Source organism: Chiloscyllium plagiosum, unplaced genomic scaffold (assembly GCF_037043375.1).
Source record: "Chiloscyllium plagiosum isolate Xiang-an unplaced genomic scaffold, Cpla_swu_hap1 HiC_scaffold_11, whole genome shotgun sequence".
Lineage (NCBI taxonomy): Eukaryota > Metazoa > Chordata > Chondrichthyes > Orectolobiformes > Hemiscylliidae > Chiloscyllium > Chiloscyllium plagiosum.
Window position 1 is genome coordinate 7,287,123 of NW_028270149.1, and position 14,751 is coordinate 7,301,873.

Genomic DNA, 14,751 nt, shown 5'->3' on the forward strand with positions numbered 1-14,751 from the left:
GGGTGGAGGCGGGGGCCGTGTGGGGGTGTGTTGGGGGTGAAGATGGAGCTGGGAGTAAGGTGAGTGGTATGGCAAAAGGTCAGTGGGAATGGTGGAGTGGATAGATGGGATGGAATTTGGAGAGGTGGGACAGGTCAAGAGGGCAGGGTCTGAGATGAAGTGGTGAAGTGGGGAGTTTTGAAAGCTGGTGAATTCTATGTTAATGCCGTGTGGTTGTAAGCTCCTGAGGTTGAAGATAAAGTGTTCTTCCTCTAGTTTGTGTGTGGCCTTGTGTTGACGGTGGAGGAAGCCCAGGATGGACCTTTCGTCATGAGAGTGCGAAGGGGAATTGAAATGGCTGGTAGTTGATTGGAGTGTACAGACCATAGATGTTCCCTGAGCCAATCCCTGAGTTTGCGCTTGGTCTCTCCGATGGACAGGAAACCACATCAGGATGCAGTAAATCAGGTTCGAGGAAATGCAGGTCTTGCTCTGTTGAGGAAAACGTTGAGAAGCGAAAAAGATAAGAACAATGGACTGAATGTTGCCTGATCTCCAAATCCACATTTTTCTGTCTTTGATCTATGCAAGCTCCATAAATCTGAGTGTGACACAACGAAAACCCCGGCTTTGCCCTTCATCACTCTTCCTCGCTTCATTACGTTTTCTTCATGGGAAGCTGGTTACTGTGATATTGTCTACAATTCAGCAGCCAGTGGGCAGAGAGCCCTGATCCCTGTTGGAATTCATGCTGAGTTGGAAATCGCCTGGAGCTGTAAGATCGCCCCACTGATAACATAGAGTACACCAGAATCCCAAGATCTCACAAAATGGTTTAAAACAAAGAAAGACCTTGTCAAAGGTTGGTGAGTGTTGGAATGTAACAGGAAGTACAGCAGCCTGTTGGCTCACTGCACACACCAATGAACCGCCACGTGATAAATGACCAGGAGTTCTCTTTCTTGAAAATATCAGTTGAGGGATAAATATTGACCCAGTACATCAGGGAGAACATACTTCCTGTTGCTCTCCATCATTGTGCCTTTGAGTATGTTATGTCGATTTGAGAACGCAGAGTAAGACCCAGTTTAATGTCTAATTGGAATGTTGACGCCTCAGATAATAAGACATAGGAGCAGGCCATTCAGCCCATCGAGCCGGTTCCACCATTCAATAAGAACATGGCTGATCTGATCACCTTTAACTCCACTCTCCTGCCTTTTCCCCATAACCCTCAATTCCTTTACTGATCAGATTCAATTATTTAACAACTCAGCCTTAACAATCCTACACAATAAAGAACTCCATAGATTCGCCACCATATTGGGGAAGAAATTCCTTCTTATCTCTGTCTTAAATGGGTGTTCCTTTATGCTGAGTTTATGCCCTCTCCTCTTAGACTCTCCCACAACGGGAAACAATTTTTCACACCTACCCTGTCAAGTCCCTTAAGAATCTCAGATGTTTCAATATGGTCACCTCTAATTCTTCTAAAGCCCAATTTACTCCACCTCTCGACATAAGACAGTCCGTCCAGCTGAGTAAACTTTCTCTGACCTACCCCCAATGCCGGCATGTGTTTCTTTAGACAAATGGACCAAACACTGTTCACAGTGTTCCGGTTTGATTAATGCCCTGCGTAATTTTAATATGACCTCCCTGTTTTTATCCTCCATTCCCTCTGGAATTCAGGCCAGCACTCCATTCATCTTTCCTATTACCTGTGGAATTTAGATACTAGCTTTTTGTTAGTTTTGCACGTGGATCCTCAAACCCTTTTTGTTCTGGGGAGTTCTGCAGTTTTACTCCATTTAAGTCATAATCAGCTCCAATCCTCTTTCTCCTTCACATTCATCAACATTATACACCATCAGCCGAATTCTTCAGCTTTTTGGTAACTTTTGGAAAAATAATGATACTGAAAGACTGATGAATATTTGATTTCTTTATTGTCATGTGCATTTATTACAAATACAGTGAAAAGTGTTGTTTAGAGTCACAACTCTCCATCTTAAAACACCAAAAATAAACCAAAACACAGAATACAGAGCCAGAAAGATAAATCAATAAAGATTTTTTTATTGGTCTTATCTCACTAAAGTTAGGTGGCCTTTGGAACAGCTCTCATTTCTGGTTCACCTCCTCTGCCCTGGTACCTCATGCTAAACTGACGACACTGCCACTGCTGCCTGCCATGAGCTTACTCTGGGCCAACCTCGCCGATACAGCCACCGCCGGTGCCTCTGGGATTGAACTCACTGCCATTGCCATCTCCACCATCAGGCTCCTGGGCCTAGCTGCTGACCTGGAGCCTCGGCTCAGCCTGCGAATCCAGGCCGGGGGGTTTAAGCCTAGAACCTGCTCCCCACTCGCCAGGAGACCACAGGCTGGCGGTGAAGCCAAGTCCACCTCTTCCTGGCGTTGCATTAATATTAGTCTTTGCAGGAGAGAAGAGGCACAACGTCCTGATGGAGACAGATGTATCATCTCTGGCTCCTCATAATCTTGCTCATTACGCTGAACGAGCCAATGTCACCTGCTGCCATGTAATAAACTCCATCTTGTTGTATTGGACAAGTGTCTCTTCTCATGAATATTCAATGGTGTTTCTGCCAAATAGATGGACCCTCGGACTCGGAATAGGAAGGAGTACTGAGGACAACATGCCACATTTGCTGCTGTCAGGATTTGTTGCTATGCTTTGTAACACAGTCAGTGTGTCTGTCCAGCTTTAACATACACAGTACGTCAAAGTTCCAGTGGGAGACAAGCTCATAATATCAATACTGTGTCAAAGCATGTGACCTGAACCCAGATAGTTCTCAGACTCCATCTTAACTCAGGTCACTTGAAGCATGATGCCCTGATGGAAGTGTTTCTCTTTAAGACTGATGAGGTTAATATTGGTCCACTTACAGAAGCTCTTGTTAAAATAAATATTTGTAAACTGCAATAAATGTCTCTTCAATCTTTCAATATCATGTTACCCAAGTCCTAGTTTCTTGTGTTGCATGGGATAAAAATCATGTTGCTTTGTCAGATAAAGATATCTACTGGGGACAAAAGGCACATCAGTTGATACCAAACAAATGAGAGTAACTATCTGACAGTGGGAGCCTCTAGGTTCCCTCTTTCCCACAAGTGGAAGCTCTCTCTCTCTCTCTCTCTGTTTCTGTTTCTAGTTAGTATAACAAAGCATTCTATCATGTTAAAGACCTCCACTATGTGGGATGAACCCGACTGAATAGAAAACTGAATACATGGGAACATTTAAGTGACATCCACGTATTGAAAGAAAAGGCTGCTGGTAACCAGGGATAAATCATGGACTGCTATGAAAATATCATGGACACAACATGTGTTGGAATTTATTGACAAGAGATGACAGGAGAAGAGATTGTAGGTGGAGAAAGTGCTCTGGGTGGAAGGAGGTGGTGTTGGTGGGGAAAGATCAAATGGCAGGACAGCTTATTGTCGGTGAGGAGAGAGAGCAGTATAGAGGGTGTGTTGCTGTGGTACTCTCTGGCACAACCAAGGCCTTCAGAGAACATTGAGTACCATAGGAGGTGGATGTTGTCATTGCCACAGACAATGTCAGTTTCATTTCAGAAGTTTGTCTTTTCTTATGTAAGTTTCAGTCAACTTAATTTTCCTTTTGCTGAAGTGTCCCAACAGGGGCTGTAACTTTCTCTTTAAACTCTTAGAAAGAGCTTTATTCTAAAGAGTTATGCGTGGAGTCAGAGGAGATGGGGAAGCACTAAATCAATACTTTTCGTCAGTACTCCCACTAGAAAAAGACAATGTGGTCAAGGAGAATACTGAGATACAGGCTACTAGACTAGATGGGATTGAGGAGGTGTTAGCAATTCTGACAAGTGTAAAAGTAGTTAAGTTCCCTGGGCCTGATGGGATTTATCGGAGGATTCTCTGAGAAACCAGGGACGAGATTGCCGAGCCTTTGGCTTTGATCTTTATGTTGTCATTGTCTACAGGAATAGTGCCAGAAGACTGGAGGATAGCAAATGTGGTTCCCCTGTTCAAGAAGGGGAGTAGAGACCACTCTGGTAATTATAGGCCATTGAGCCTTACATCGGTTGTGGGTAAAGTGTTGGAAAGGGTAATAAGAGATAGGATTTAAAATCATTTAGAAAGGAACAACCTGATTAGGGATAGTCAACATGGTTTTGTGATGGCTAGTTCGTGCCTCACAAACCTTATTGAGTTCTTTGAGAAAGTGACCAAACAGGTGGATGAGGGTAAAGTGGTTGATGTGGTGTATATGGATTTCAGTAAGGCATTTGATAAGGCTCCCCACGGTAGGCTATTGCACAAAATACGGAGGCATGGAATTGAGGGTGATTTAGCGGTTTGGATCAGAAATTGGTTAGCTGAAAAAAGACAGAGGGTGATGGTTGATGGGAAATGGTAATACTGGAGTCCAGTTACTAGTGGGGTACCACAAGGATCTGTTTTGGGTCCGCTGTTGTTTGCCATTTTTATAAATGACCTGGATGAGGGCGTAGAAGGGTGGGCTAGTAAATTTGCAGATGACACTAAGGTTGGTAGAGTTGTGGATAGTGACAAAGGGTGTTATAGGTTACAGAGGGACATAGATTAGCTGCAGAGCTGGGATGAGAGATGGAAAATGGAGTTTAATGTGGAAAAGTGTGAAGTAATTCCCTTTGGAAAGAGTAACAAGAATACAGAGTACTGGGCTAATGGTAAGATTCTTGATAGTGTAGATGATCAGAGAGATCTCGGTGTCCACGAACATAGATCCTTGAAAGTTGCCACCCAGGTTGATAGAGTTGTTAAGAAGGCACACGGTGTGTTAGCTTTTCGAGGGATTGAGTTTTGGAACCATGAGATCATGCTACAGCTGTACAAAACTCTGTGCGGATGCACTTGGAGTATTGTGTACAGTCTGGTCACTGCATTATAGGAAGGATGTGGAAACTTTGGAAAGGGTTCAGAGGAGATTTACTAGGATGTTGCCTGGTATGGAGGGAAGGTCTTATAAGGAAAGGCTGAGGGCCTTGAGGCTGTTTTCATTAGAGAGGAGAAGGTTGGGAGGTGACTTAATTGAGACATACAAGATAATCAGAGAGTTAGATAGGGTGGACAGGGAGAGCCTTTTTCCTCAGATGGTGATGGCTAGTACAAGGGAACATAGCTTTAAATTGAGGGGTGATAGATATAGGACAGATGTCAGAGGAAGTTTCTTTACTCAGAGAGTAGTAGGGGTGTGAGACACATTGTCTGCAACAGTAGGAAACTCACCAATTTTAAGGGCATTTAAATGGTCATTGGGTAGGCCATAGGATGAGAATAGATTAGTGTAGGTTCGATGGGCTTCAGATTGGTTCCACAGGTCGGCACCATATCAAGGGCTGAAGGCTCTGTACTGTGCTGTAATGTTCTATGTTCTATGGAACGTTTAATGGGGACAGTGCATAGGCAGCTTTATTCTGTACCTAATCCAGTGCTGTCCCTGTCCTGGGAGTGTTTGATGGGGAGAATGTAGAGGCAGATTTACTCTGTATCTAACCCTGTGCTGTCCCTGTCCTGGGTGTGTTTGATGGGGACAGTGAGAGGGACCTTTATCTTTGGTTTAAAAGAGTAGAGGGTGAGTTTGAGTGGTCCAGGAATAAACATTATGAACGGAAATGCCAAGAAAATTGCATAGATTCAGAAACAGTGTCATAGTGGTCAATATTCAACTGAAATGCAATGTGTTTTTGGATCCTGTGTGACAAAGTGTGGTAGAGACAGGAACTCTCAAGATACTTAAGAAATATTTAGATGAACAGTTGACACATCATAACATTCAGGACAAGGGACCAAGTATTCAAAAATGGGATTAGAATAGTTGGGTGTTTGATGACCAGCATGGAGACAATGGGCTGAAGGGCCTCTTTCTGTGCTGTAAAACACTATGGATGTATCTGGTTGGATCAACAAACAGGAAATTAAGTGGGTAGAATTCAGATCTAATGATCCTCCGTCTGTGGTCTCTACTCAGTTAAAACAAAAGGTCTATTGATCAAACTTGACCAATAAGAAAGGACAAATCATTATGATATTAGCTTTAATTGGCTCAGCAATGAGGAAGTGGCTGGCTGGGATGAATGAATGACTCCTGTCCTTGAGATTTGAAGGGACATTCCTCGACCAAGTAGTTCTATTAGGAAACCAATGCAGGGCCAATGCACGTTAGAGACAAGGCTACAGCAACTGGGAATTGATCACCTTGTGCTAATGTCACTGAATGAGTAACCCAGAGACTCAGCTGTAGCGTCGTGGGTTCAAATCCCATTATGGCAGCTGAGGAGACTCAATTTCAACTAATAAAGATTCTGATATTGAAAGGTAGTGTCAGTGATAGTGATTGGTAGAATGCTTTTAGTGACGGGAAATTGCCATCATTACATGTGACTCCAGGTCAATAGGAATGAAGTGACCTTAACTACCCTCAGAAATGAGCAAGTTAGCCACTGACTCTCAGGTCAACTAGGGATAGGCAATAATTGCTGGCCTTGCTTGTGACATTTCTCCTGCTGGAATGAAGAGAAAGGAATCCGGCATAGTGTTAATTGTTTTGACAATCACTCCTGTACAGTGCCATGAGATGGCACTATATCAATGTAAGGTGTTGTGGTAAGAAAAGTTCTATCAAAATTTACTCTTTGAATCGGTCAGGTTCATGAATGTTTGGAGCGGTGATGGATGCTGGGCTAATAATCCAGGGGCCTGGGTTCAAATCCTACAGTAGATGGTGAAATTTAAATTCAATAAAGTAATCTGAAATTAAAAGTGTAATGATGTCTATGAAACTATTGTCATTAAAAAAACCAGCTGATTCATTAATGTTCTTTAAGGAAGCAACTCTGCTGTCCTTACCCGGTATGTCTTACATGTGACTCCAGACCCACAGCAATGCACCTTCTGAAGTTGCTCAGCGAGTGACTTAGCTCAACGACAAGCAAGGAAAGGCAATAAATACTGTCACTATCAGCAAAGGCCACATCCTGTAAATAAATGATTTATTAAGTAAATGTAAATAAGTACTTGTTACAAAGCCTTGTTGGTTTATTTGAGAGATTAGATAATTTACATTTCAGAGCTTAGTGTAAAGGTGAAACAGGCCAGTACTGAATTCAGAAGCATGCAGTCACTTTTCAAGCCTATGTTTTACACCTTTGATATACAATTCTCAGGACCCTACAGTATCCAATACTATATAAAAGGTGGCTTCTACAACAGTGTCTTACAGCTGAATGGATTCTTTCTCGAAACCAGTAAAATTTCACAATCTTGTTAGTTTTCCGATAGTTTCATTCTTGGTTGATTCCAAATGAAATTGGAATTATAAATCTGTACCACCCTGTTGCTTCAAAAAGCATGATACATTTGGAGATATTTCCATCTGCAGAACTTGTTATGGACTCATTAAACTGCTCTAAATCCTGTGCATTGGTACGCAGTAAAGCGAGTGACCACTGCTTTAAAGTCATGCTTAATTCATGAGTTCAGTGCTTACCAAAATAAATTGACTTTAATGTCGCTCTTAAGAAACAAAAGCTAAATGTTACCATGAAATCAATATGAGGAGAATTCAATGTCAGTCTATCATTGAGAAACTTCATGATGGTCTTGTTAATCCTTCCTTACAAAGCAAATTGAATATCAATTAAGAGCAGAGCCAGTGGTCAATGTAACACATGGGCTGGTCAATTCCCATGTGCTTATATCCCATTTCTGTCTTGACTATTTTAATGGGGATTATGACACAAAACAAAAACTGTAGATGCTGGAAATCAGAAACAGAAACAGAAATTGCTGGAAGAACTCAGCAGATCTGGCAGCATCTGAACCTGAATGTGACCCTCTGGACCTGAAACGTTAACTCTGCTTCCTCTCCACAGGTGCTGCCAGACCTGTTGAGCTTTTCTAGCAGCTTCAGATTTGGTCTCACCCATTTATTTTGGAGCAGGTTAAATCTTTCATTAGAATTGCAGAGGTAGCAATGGGGTGTACACATTAAGTTCTCCTTCTCACAAATCATCCAACTGAAATGCACGCATGATCTATAGTGACCAACAACAGGTTGTGTAAAACTGAAGATAACAGTAGGGGTTATAATGAGGTCAGGAGCGAATTATGACTGAACAACTGTGTCCATATTATTGATGGAGCGTGATATAGTGCTGTGAATGTTGTCTGTGTTGAGATGAGGTTCAAGGATAAGGGGGGATATCAGCTCTTACTGTGCTATGGAATGAATGGCCATGCACCTGTTGTCATTGGATATTTGGGTGTCCTTTTTAAAGGGTATGGCACCATCATGTACCGTGTATCCTGGCATTGATTGGGAGTTTACCCCTCTTCCTCATGGATTGTGAATGCACATGGGTAACTCACCACCACCAACTTACCAAAAGACATCTGGGCATGGGAAATACAGACTGTCGATGCCACCGATATCCATGTACTTGGAATGAAAGTACATAATTTCCAATTATGGAATGTAGTTTACATCCATTTTCTAATGACCCTAGTTTGAATGTGTCAACACGGTCAAACCACATCCCCTTTCATGGACCTTGACTGCTGGTAATGATTCTGTTTTTGCCTTCTCCAGGCACATCTTTTGTTCTTTATTTGTCCCATTTTGCTTCCTCTATCCTCTCTTTGGTCTTGCAATTCACCTCACCTTCTGCCCAATAACTGATCTTTCACCTCCTTTCTCTCCTTTCCTAGCCTCCATTCATGTTGAAAAACTTTTACATCCCTACCATTTTTTTATTTTGATAAAAGATCATTGACCTGAATCATTAACACATTTTTCTCTCTTCACAGATGGTGCTGACATTCCTGTATTCTGAACATTGTCTGTTTTCAGCATTTTCAGGATTTTGAGTTTCTGAAATGGAAAATAGAAGCTGGAGTAGGCCATTCAATCTCTCAAATCTGCTCTCCCATTCAATACGATCATGGCTGATCATCGGGTTCAATACCCTAATCCCATCCTCCCCCATATCCCTTGATATCTTTAGCCACAATAGCTGTATCTACCTCCATCTTGAGAACACAGGTTTTGGTCTCAACCATTTTAGGTGGCAAAGAATTCCACAGGCTCACCCCTCTATCTGGCTGAAGAAATTTCTTATCTCAAACGTAAAACCCTTACATTATGAACCCTGGTCTGGACTCCCCCATCATTGGGAACTATCTTTCCTGCATCTAACCTATCTTGTCCTGTTAGAATATTATAGGTTTCTGTGATATCAAGGTGAGTGGGGGAGGGGATGAAGGTGATAGGTCAGGGAGGAGAGGGTGGAGTGGATAGGTGGAAAAGGAGATAGGCAGGTAGGACAAGTCCAGACAAGTCAAGGGGACAGTGCTGAGCTGGAAGTTTGGAACTAGGGTGAGGTGGGGGAAGGGGAAATGAGGAGACTGGTGAAGTCCATATTGATGCCCTGGGGTTGAAGTGTTCTGAGGCGGAAGATGAGGCGTTCTTCCTCCAGGCGTCTGGCGGTGAGGGACCGGCGGTGAAGGAGGTCCAGGAACTCCATGTCCTCGGCAGAGTGGGAGGAGGAGTTGAAATGTTGGGCCACGGGGCGGTGTGGTTGATTGGTGCAGGTGCCCCGGAGATGTTCCCTAAAGCGCTCTGCTAGGAGGTGCCCAGTCTCCCCAATGTAGAGGAGACTGCATCGGGAGCAACAGATACAATAAATGATATTAGTGGATGTGCAGGTAAAACTTTGATGGATGTGGAAGGCTCCTTTCAGGCCTTGGATAGAGGTGAGGGAGAAGGTGTGGGCGCAGGTTTTACAGTTCCTGCGGTGGCAGGGGAAGGTGCCAGGATGGGAGGTGGGTTGTAGGGGGACGTGGACCTGTCCAGGTAGTCACGGAGGGAACGGTCTTTGCGGAAGGCGGAGAGGGATGGGGAGGGTAATATATCCCTGGTGGTGGGGTCTGTTTGGAGGTGGCGGAAATGTCGGCAGATGATTTGGTTTATGCGAAGGTCGGTAGGGTGGAAGGTGAGCACCAGGGGCGTTCTGTCCTTGTTACGATTGGAGAGGTGGGATCTGAAGGCGGAGGTGCGGGATGTGGACGAGATGCGTTGGAGGGCATCTTTAACCACATGGGTAGGGAAATTGCGATCTCAAAAGAAGGAGGCCATCTGGTGTGTTCTGTGGTGGAACTGGTCCTCTTGGGAGCAGATACAGCGGAGGCGGAGGAATTGGGAATACGGGATGGCATTTTTGCAAGAGGTAGGGTGGGAAGAGGTGTAATCCAGGTAGCTGTGGGAGTCGGTGGGTTTGTAAAAAATGTCAGTGTCAAGTCGGTCGTCATTAATGGAGATGGAGAGGTGCAGAAAGGGGAGGGAGGTGTCAGAGATGGTCCAGGTAAATTTAAGGTCAGGGTGGATTTCAACAGTTTCCTCATTTCCCCTTCCCCCACCTCACCCCAGTTCCAAACTTTCAGCTCAGCACTGTCCCCATGACTTGTCCGGACTTGTCCTACCTGCCTATCTCCTTTTCCAGCTATCCCTGACCTAACACCTTCATCTCCTCCCCCACTCACCTATTGTACTCTATGCTACTTTCTCCCCACCCCCACCCTCCTCTAGCTTATCTCTCCATACTTCAGGCTCTCTGCCTTTATTCCTGATGAAGGGCTTTTGCCCGAGACGTCGATTTCACTGCTCCTTGGATGCTGCCTGAACTGCTGTGCTCTTCCAGCACCACTAATCCAGAATCTGGTGTCCAGCATCTGCAGTCATTCTGTGATGTCAACACCAATCTTCTGAACTCCAGTGAACACAATCCTAATTGATCAATGTCTCCTCATATATCAGCCCTGCCGCCCCAGGAATCAGTTTAGTGAACCTTTACTGAGCTCCCTTTGTAGAAAGAACAACTTTGCTCAGATAAGGAAACCAAATTAAGGGGTGCGTAGGTTAGGTTTTTTTTATTTTAGATTAGGATTAATCCTCAGCACAACATCATGGGCCAAAAGGCCTGTTCAGTGTTGCACTTTTCTGTGTTCTATATTCTAAAACTGAGTATGATATTCCAGATGTGGACTCACCAATGGCCTGTATAATTGCAACACAACATTACAACAACAACAACATTACAACATTGACAACATTATTTAAAACTGTTGGTCCCTGATTTTGAATTGCTGAGGCATACTTTGCCCAGAAACTTTTAAGAAATTCCACATTTTGTAGTTAAAGATTGACCTGGGAACCTTCATTGTTGCTGTTGGATACCACTTCCAGATGAGCTGTCTGCCATCAATTCAAGATTGAAGGCTGATGGGATTGTGACAAATGACCTTCTCCAAGGGGCTTGTACAATTTCTGGAATTTTCTGTGCTTTTTTTTCACTATTAGTTCAGTTCACATCCTGTGATCAGGTCAGTATTGTGGGGGCTGATAGAAGTGAATCGAGACTTTTGTGGTGAAAATGGTTTAAATCTCAAAGAACTATCACCTTAACAGGGAGATGAATGAAATCCATCTCGATACAGTTTATATCATTACACCTTCCATGATTGCTGTTTTTGATTTAGAGTTGGGAATCCATCACCAAACAACCAAACCCTTGTTACAACATTCAAAATAATTGGTATAACACAAGTTAACAAAATTACTGTGTTTTGGGCTTCCTTTTCTGTCTTTATCGATTAAGATGTACATTCATAAATTCAAGATCAGATCTTAAATTCCTCCTCTGTTCAATTTGACTTCCTTTTCCTGTTATACCCAAGACGTTCCCCACTGAAACTGCAGGTGGTTTCCAATCTTCTGACAGCATCATGTTAGGTGTTGACATCTGGGAATCGCTCTTTGAACCCTCCTGCATCTCCCCATTTGTTTGTACGCTGGGCTGAATGGCCTCCTCCAACACCATAACGATGCTGTGATTCATTCCTTTCAGAAAATCTTCCAAACCAACCTTTGACACCTCGTTTTCAATAATCTACCTCGTAACTGCTTTTATTGGTTGATGCCATGTTATGTTTCACACATTCCAGTAAAGGCACTGCATGAATTCATGCTGTTATCGCTGGAAAAGTATCAGTAGGAAATGTTAACTCTGTTTTTTTTTTATCGGCAGATGGTGCCTAACCTGCTGAGCTTTTCCAGCATGATCCATTTGTAGATATGAATGGTCCTGTCAGCTGGAGATCGGAGCAAGCTGTGAATCATCTGCCCCATTTTCATTCCCTCTCTATGGCCCCGAACCAAAGATAAAGTATTACGTGTGCAGTAAAGTGGAATTTAGAAATGAACAAATCCGTTTGATTGCAATGGGTCTTAGCTGCAATGAGAGGTTCTAAGCTGTCATGTGCGTCCAGTGCTTAATGCTGAAAAATGTGTTGCTGGAAAAGTGCAGCAACACATATTTCAGCTCTGATCTCCAGCACCTGCAGTCCTCACTTTGTCCCGGCTCATTGTCTACCTCAGAATATTCATCCCTCTCATTAGAGTGTAATACTTCCTTCCAAATGCCAATGCTTTTCCTGGCAAAGCAATGAAATCCAGCTCCACCTGTTCACTTCAACCACTGAAGAATGATCAACAATTACGACAGAATTTCTCTCGATGAACCTGTACTGCCGCCTGCTTGAGATGTGTTGTGTTTCTGCAATCTGGGTTGGACATCTTAATCTAAGAAAAATGTTTTCCTGTTCACAAAATCAAAAGCTGATTTGTCTAGCTAAAAAGACCAGGTCAAGGTAAAATATGTGGAAAAAAAGGACCCAGTGACAACCAATTGAATGACCATTTTAGACATTTATTGACAAATGGAGAGAATTAGGGACAGACACCGAAGCCCATATTTCCCGGAAAAATTAATGAAATGTGATTTAAAATGTTGTCAAATTGGTTTAGCCTAAAGAAAACAGCTACTGCTTGCATATATTTCATGTTGGAAAATTTCCACAGGCTATCGAACACACAAACCATCTTCAATCCTATTCTGCACTCAGTTTCAAATATCATTTATGAAGTGAAACAGTAGGAGGTGGGGAAGAATATGATGCATTCGCATTTATGTAATGACTTGGTGTCTTCGGAAATCTAGAACAGTTCACAGCCAATCAAGTGTGACCAATGTAAGAAAATCTCCCAAAAAGTATCATTTTAAACATTTTCTGAATGCCATTCACCCAGGAAGTGTGGGCACTGCTGGCTAAGCCAAAATGTTTTGGAGGTGAATCTTGCTCAGGGCTCTGTGGAGAATGAGCTTGATCTTCTGAAAGCCCAGTGAGACTATTTTACATTCAATGAGAGGTCAGCCAGGAAGCTGAACTCACTCTTTGTTGCTTGTCCTTGTTATAACATGGAGACAGTCAGCCAAAACAAATCAGCCTTCCTACCTCTGTATCCACAGCACAGTCAAATTAATATCAACAAAGATGCTCATAATTGACCCCAATGGTTCCTAACCAGACTTTTGAATAACCAATCACAAATTTTGTAGATTTTTAGCTTTCACAAAAGACTCAACCATATATTAATAATATGGTAACTTTAACACTTCAAAATTTAAACAATGAAGTCATCTGATGGATGAGGAGAAAGTGAGGTCTGCAGATGCTGGAGATCAGAGCTGAAAATGTGTTGCTGGAAAAGCGCAGCAGGTCAGGCAGCATCCAGGGAACAGGAGAATCGACGTTTCGGGCATAAGCTCTTCTTCAGGAATCTGATGGATGTCTGTGATTTAAACACAATACCCTTTGTTTTCAGTCTCTTTCACATAAAAGATGGACAGACAGGCAAATACAATTAGGAATAAATAAAAAGAGATAAGACTGACCCAGAAATGTTTTTTTATGATGGGTTGTTCCACAAGCACATATGATTGTTTTGTAGACATTGATCAGGACCAAGACCATCTTTTCTGTTCGCTCTAAAGAGGTTACTGATGCTTATAATTTGGTTTGTATTCTCTGAACTTCCAAAAGCGGATAATGGAGGTGAGGCAAGGAGCTTTCAAATCTTCATGCTGCAGCATCAACAGCTAATCTCCTACTTACAGAAACACAGCCCAAAAACCCCCCAGTTCAAACTCTCCAGCACCCTCCTCTCCCCAGTTCAATGCTGACACCCTCAACATCAATCAGAGCTCATGTTTGTTATTCCCTTTAACTCTCAATAATTCCAATCAATACTATCCTTCAGTCATGAAACTCTGTGTAGGTGGGCATTCCTATCCAAGGTTATTCTTGCAAATTGCTCTCACTGTCCCTAAATGCTTCTTCCAAGACATAAGTAGAAATTGAAGTCACAATGTTCTGAATTGCTACCTGCAGTTCCATCCTGAGCTTATTGTACAGCTAAACGTCTGGTTGGAGGAGGTGGCACATTTCAGTGACCACTGTGTTCATAGGTTCTAGCTGCTCCTGCCTGGGATGAGATAGGAAAAGTGCTCTCTGATTCCAGAAGTCTACTGTAAGTGGGTCAAACGTACCATGAAAATGTAGAGGAGTTGGTGCATGTTGGGTGCCACCATGTTGGGCGGCACAGTGGCTCAGTGGTTAGCACTGTTGCCTCACAACACCAGGGACCCAGGTTCAATTCCAGCCTGGGGCGATGGTCTGTGTGGAGTTTGCATGTTCTCCTCGTGTCTGTGTGGGTTTCCTCTGGGTGCTCCAGTTTCCTCCCACAGTCCAAAGATGTGCGCTATAGGTAGATTGGCTAAGCTAAATTGTCCATAGTGTTTAAGGATGTGTAGGTTAGGTGCAATA